This window comes from Arachis ipaensis, chromosome B08 (assembly GCF_000816755.2).
Source record: "Arachis ipaensis cultivar K30076 chromosome B08, Araip1.1, whole genome shotgun sequence".
In the NCBI taxonomy this organism is placed as follows: Eukaryota; Viridiplantae; Streptophyta; class Magnoliopsida; order Fabales; family Fabaceae; genus Arachis; species Arachis ipaensis.
Window position 1 is genome coordinate 125210631 of NC_029792.2, and position 6888 is coordinate 125217518.

General features: G+C 35.1%; 2 long non-coding RNA genes across 2 annotated transcripts; both read left to right on the plus strand.

The window, feature by feature from the left end:
- On the plus strand, positions 3145–3842 carry LOC110266118. The gene is made up of 4 exons (XR_002353084.1): positions 3145–3186; positions 3269–3355; positions 3583–3672; positions 3756–3842. It is a non-coding gene; the product is annotated as an uncharacterized LOC110266118 (long non-coding RNA).
- On the plus strand, positions 4473–4937 carry LOC110266119. Its single transcript, XR_002353085.1, has 2 exons — positions 4473–4629; positions 4836–4937. It is a non-coding gene; the product is annotated as an uncharacterized LOC110266119 (long non-coding RNA).

Genomic DNA, 6888 nt, shown 5'->3' on the forward strand with positions numbered 1-6888 from the left:
AATAACAAAAAACTTTTTATTTTAAAAGATAAAGTATTAAATTGGTCCTCTCCATTTGAGTGTAATTCTGTTTTGGTTTTTAAGATTTAAAATATCCTATTTGAATTTAAAAAAATTTAATTTAGCTTTAATATAGTCTCACAGGTCAAAGTTAAATAATTAACGGAAATATCCTATATAACAGTAATATAAGAACAAAGTCGATAATTTAGAGAATAAATATCAATTCTAAAAACATAAAATCAAACGAAGTGCATTAATATATTTATTTATCATTCTCTTTAGTTCTNTGTGGCCAAATGTGTTCAATTTGGAAGTTGGAAGTTGGACGTTGTATCAAGTTTATTTCGGTGTTTCAGATCATGTTGATACATTTAGCTACATTGTATATTATCTTTATTCGAATATCAAACTACCACAAAAGCTGTTGTTCAACGGATATTCTTTCTTTTGCATCGTTTTTGCTTACATACCTACCTTCTTCCTCTCTTGTAGCACTTAATGGCATATGATCTTCTAACACTAACTTAATTGGTAAATAAAAAAAATTAACGGGCCTACTACACATACAAGCAATAAGGCCTTACAAGTGATACAAGCCCCCAACCCACAAACATTCCACACGTGCACTGAATTATATTGAATGGAGCGTAACATTCACGCGCTCCACTCAAACGGTTACGCTTCGCGTAAACCGCCCGTTAATGGCAGACTCTTCCACTTCTTCCACTTCTCAAAGCTATTCGGTTCTTGTTGTTCTAGTTCTTCTGGTAACTGATTTTTGGGGGTATATTACGTAGTTTGGTGGGTGTATATGAGGTAATTTGTTGGGTGTATATGGCACAAATTGTTGGGTGTATATTTCTGAACTGATATACTGTAATAGTCAGCAGTTGCAACTGTTCTTATATTTGCTTGTCCATGGATGTATATTGCTTGACCTTGTATATTGATGCATGTTTGAGTGATATCTGACTGATATATATGGGTGTATCTGAATCATATCTATGGGTGTATCTTACTGATATCTATGTGTGTATTTTTCATTTCAGAAAAAATGGCAGCGAGAAACCAAGCTGGAAAAAATGTAAGAACAAATATATGTCTTAGATGAAATCAGTTTTATATAATAGAAATCAGTTTTATATAATTTTATTCTTGTTTACAGCAAACCAAAGACCTTAAGTGTGCAACACATTTGTTAAGTGATAAATTCAGAAACATGAGTGAGGAGAAGAAAATAATTGTGAGGGATTTGGGATTCGGTGGCTTGATGCACATCCCACCACTAAGGGTGCATCACCAAGTGTTAAGGGAGCTGGCTAACAACTTCAAATTAGGGGAGAAAAGACTGAAACCGGATACGGTTCTTTTAAAATAACACCAAAAAAATAGGTGATGCGCTTGGCATCAACGCAACAGGTAACTCGCTAAAAATTATAACTGTATATTAACTGATGCTTGGGTGTATTTTAGTTGATGCTTGGGTGTATTTGAACTGATTTTCATACTATGTTGTTTTCCTTTTTATAGGAGATCTATTTTCTCAGAAAGTCGATTATAAGAAACTTTCTGAGGATGACAAAGAAATTTTTAGAAGATTCCAGGGTAAGACCCTCAAAAGTCTTACAGATGAGATGATGGATATTGGCGTTGGTAACGAAGAGGATCGCCTAATGTTCAAGAGGATTTTCATCCTCTATATACAGATGGCGTTCCTTTTACGAACGACAATAAACAAAATCTCGCCTGTGCACCTGGCCCCAATTTTTGAGATGGACACCATAACAGAGCGAAACTGGGGAGGGCATGTTTTGAGTTTTATCGTCAAGGGCATAACCGACTACAAGGAGAAAAAGAAAAAGGCAATTGATAGCTGCCTCTTTGCCCTGATGATAATTTACTTTCATCTTTCTAAAAATAAAGGCAAGAAGAGGGCTGAAAGACCGCCAAAACCCTGGATTGCCAACTGGAGTAAGGAGCAGTTGGACGAAAGAATGATGGCGGAAAGAGAGGAAAATATGGTAAGTGAACATAATATGTTGGGTGTATTTTATTTACCTGAATGCTGCTAACTAAAATATCTAATGTTTCAGGAGATTGTAAAGATGGCGCAAACAAGAGAGAAAATGAAAAAAATAGAGAAAAAAGAAAAAAAAATAAGAAATAAAAAAAACAAAAAAAAGGAAGGCAAGTTCAACATCGTCTTCGGAGAAAGAAACAACTGATAGTGGCAGTTCTACCTCTGAGTCTGAGACTCAAGAAGACTCAGAGGATTCACCAAGAAAACAACCCAGCAAAAAGGAAAAAAGTAAGTACCATACTTGGGTGTATTTTCTTTATCGAGTTGGGTGTATTTTGTGGAACCATTTGGGTGTATTTTGTTTATGAAGTTGGGTGTATGTTGTTTATTAAGTTGGGTGTATTTCGTTTGTTGTGTTGGGTGTATATTGTCCATTCAGTTGGTTGTATCTTGTGCATTCATTTGGGTGTATTTTATATCTTTAGTATGTTCTAAATAATGATTGTTTGCCTTCCAGAATGGACTCCAAAAAAAAAAAGAAGAGTCAAGAGGATTCTGATTCAGAATCTGAATCAACTTTTGAGTAATGTTCTGAAATTATTACTCCTTTCTTTTGGCTTAATTATCAAGATCTCATGTATTAACTGAAGTGTCTCTTATTAACTTATAGAAGCGAAGAATCATCACCGGTGAAGAAGCAAAAAAAAAAAAAAGAAAAAGACACAAAGAACACCAAAAAAGTGAGCACTTCTTTGGATAATATTATGTGATAAAATTAATTTTTTATTTCTGATTCATACTTATTTTTTCCACCCAGAACACAATCCAAAAAGCAAAAGGCTGTTGTTGAGCATTCATCTCCTGAAGAAGATCAATCCTATGATAGGTACAGTACTTCGTAAGCTATATTACCGTCTATCATCATAATTATTTTTGTTAACATCTTCTTTTATGAATGTAGTGACAGATATGAAATAGGAAGTGAAGATCTAGATGAATTGTTAAGGAAAAATAATGAAAAATCTGCTGCAGAGGGGTATGTCTTGTTGGGGTGTATATTTCAGATTTTAGTGTGTTTTCTTTGCTAATAATTGTTTCTTGTTTCGCAGGGAGAAGGAAGCTGACCTGCGATCGACAGAAGGTCGCTATGTCTCCTCTGAAACGTAAGAAGCATTATTTAATAAAATCTTGTTATCATGATTTACCTGTATCATATTTTGTCTGAATAACATGAAATCTGTTTAGAATACCGGACGTGAACTTGGGAAGTGATGATCCTTCCTCTCAAGGACACACAGAACAAAGTAGTGTAAACAGGCCGGCAGAGAGCATGTAATTTCTCTTTCAAATAACCGTTACTTTTGTTCTTTTATTACCTTCTACTTCTAATTATGTATACATTTTTTTAGAAAAAAAAATCCCTTTATTATTTTATTCGAGAAAAAAAAGGTAGGAAAAAAAAGCAAAAACTGCAAGTATGTAAGTTCTCAAAAAACAAAGCCTGTCTTTCTTTTGAATTGTTCGGGTGTATTTTTTGAATTTTTTTGGGTGTATTTTAGGTTGAGTCTGGTTCAAGAGTCAGCCAGTGAGCCGGCTGATTCGAATATAATGGTTGTGAGGGAAGAGACACCGTCGGAAGGGCTTGCAATGTGAGTTTTTCAAGAATATTTCAACCTTATAACCTTATTATTTTCAAAGGCGTTGTTAACCTTTCATTTTTCTTCTTGTTTAGAGTTCCGATTCAAGTTTTTGTGCCAGTGTCCCAAACAACCACTGTGCCGGAATTTGAAGAAACACCTGAGACAGATTTTGAACCAACNNNCCTCCCCCCTCCCCCAGCTCCATCTAAAATGTAAGTTCATCAGAGTAAAATCAATCTTTGCTTATCATCCGTATATTATTACTCTTATAATACATTATACATGATCACGCAGTTATCCAGCCGCAGAAGACGCTGCTGCGCTGATGATGATGGCACGGACAACATCATATGTTCCTAAAACAGATCCAATGCCATCATTCAGCCTTGGCTTGACTGATTCAAGCCAAGAAGAAGCAGCAACGCAGGAGGGAGCATCAACGCAGGAGGCAGACAGGGCAAAAACTCCAGAAACTGCAAATTTGCTAGAACAATTAGAGAATTTGGTACAAAAAATAGCAAGCAGTGCAGCGAAAGAAGAAAGTAAAAGTCCACAAATTCAAAAGGAGACTGGCGGAGAAAGTTCTGGAAAGTTTGAAACTCCTGCCGGAATAAATCAGAATACGGGTGATATGAAAGAGAAGTGCTACATCTGGGCGACGCGAGTGAAGACATACGCAGATGGCAAAACTAACGAGTTTGACAATGTGTGCACTCTAATTGCCCAAGATAAATACATATTGTCTAGAATGCACCTTGCATCGCTCGAGGCAGGAAGCTATATAGAAGCTGAGGTAATATTAGAATAACATTAATATTTTTACACCAAAGTTAACTGCATTGTTTATTAATGTAAATTGATTTCGGCATATATTTCTAGATTGTATCTGCCATGTGTCTCATCCTCAACCAGAAAAATGATAAAAGGTTTCGAGAACAAGTATACTGTCTCCCCCCTGATATTGTGGTAAGTGTTACTTCTACGATTTTTGGGTGTATTTTCTGTATTCCTTAGGGTATATATTCTCTGACCAACTGGGTCTGTTTTTGTATTCATTTGGGTGTATTTTTTGCGTTCAATTGGGTATAAGTTGTGTAGTCATTTGGGTTTATTTAAAGTATTCACTTGGATGTATTTTCAGTATTTCATTTGTTGCTTCACAATTGTTGCAGAACATGGCCATTTCGAAGCACCCAAACGGGGAATTCATATCACCTAAAACCAATAAAGAATTCAGGGTGGAAGACTACCCAATGTTTATTCCCTTCATAGATGCAAAAAAAATTAACTTCGCATCGATATGTAAGTTTTTATTTGTAAAATTTGTTAGTACCGTTCTTTACTTATATGCCAAATAAAATAACACACTATTGAAATGTGGCAATCCTTCAGATTTTTGTGCCTGTTTGCTACTCAGGCCATTGGTGGTTATAGGTGATTGATACAACAAAGCGGAGATTTTATATACTTGACCCACTACACAAGAAAGCTCCAAGCAATGAGAGAAAGCAGCTTAATAAATTCACTGTAACTTGGCTCTGTGTTCTTTATTTTAATAGATAGGTGTATTTCAATTCAATATAAGGTATATGTATGTTTTGCTTTGGGTGTAAGTATGTTCTCCTTTGGGTGTATTTCATTCGGGTGTATTACTCATTTGTTTTGTTTTTTAAGGGATATGTAATTTCAAGAATTAGAGCATATGCCGGCGGGGCACCTCTGAAGAAAAAGGAGAATGAGTTGGAAATTAAAGCAATATACGTTAATATCTCAGGCCAAAAATCAAGGTATAAATTTGTGACTCTGAACATTAAACTTTCCTAAATGAGATTTGTAATTTATTTTCTTCGTTTTCAGCTATGACTGTGCTATTTACGTTATGAAGTGGCTTGAGTTAATTGAGCCCGAAAACATTAAAAGGGCGAAATATGAATGGGATAATTGGCCACAGGTAACTGTCTTTAAAACTATATAACTCTGTATTACTTTACTGAATTAATATTGTTGTTTAAACAAAATATACTTTTTAATTGTAGGACGAGGTGGACCACTATAGAGTAGAATATGCTTCGCGGATACTATTCAGTGAAATGAATAAAGAGAGAGATCAAACAATTAGAGCGAGTAATGCAATAAGACTGTCCAAGCCATCCTCAGTATTATTGAGTCCATTTTGTCAGATAAATTCTACTGATATGGAAACTGAGTAATCTAACTGCTAGCTAGTTTGTAAATTGAACAAATGCTGTAAAAATTTGCCATTTATAAACAACTTCTATTCAATGAAATTTTTTTCCATAGTTAAACTGTCTGTGCTGTTAAACTGTCTGTGCTGTATTCAAAAGCTCTGTATTACAGGTGGTAAAATATGAAGGAAAACATCAAGGCAAATCTAAACACAAATTATAAACTTTTACACCGAACAGAAGTTTAATATACACCCAAGATTGCTTAAATATACACCCAAACTATCTGTGCTGTTAAATTGTCTGTGCTGTATTTAAAATGTATGAATTACAGGTACTATAATATGAAGAAAAATATCAAATCAAATATACACCCATAACCTGCGATTTTTTACATCCAAAGAAAGTTGAATATACACCCTGAGATCTACCCCCTGATGCTTTGAGCCTAAAACCCTGAACCCTAAACACTTAAAACCTAAACCCTTACCCCTAACCTGTAAACCCTAAAAACCTAAACCCTAAATATATGTATCTATATGTAAAATGTGAATCACAAGAAAATTCACAAAAATACACCCAAAAGAACAGTGTTTTTACACCCATATTCTGTAACTATACACCCAAAGAGTTATCCCCTGCTGCTGGTACCCTGAACTGATAATTCATAACATGTCCTTGATATTGGCTGGAATTTGAATGCACCACTGATGCAGCATCAAACAAGTTTATCTGAATATAACAAACTCACATATTAGCTAAACTATTAACGAGAAAAATAAACTCAATCACCACAAATTTAAAGAACATTACTTTTACCTCGCTTAAAACTTTCGTTTTCTTCTTTTTTGTGGCATTTGCAATCTGTTTGTCCAACTTTGAACCTAGCCTATTTTTTGGACGTCCTCTTGTTCGAATCCTTGGCGGGCTTTGAAGCTCGTTAACGGATTCCAAGTTGGCATCTTCGTGGGATAAAGAACATGCCCCCTTCCTTTTGGCTTTTAATGATTCCATCTCAGCCATGACGTTATCGTACGCA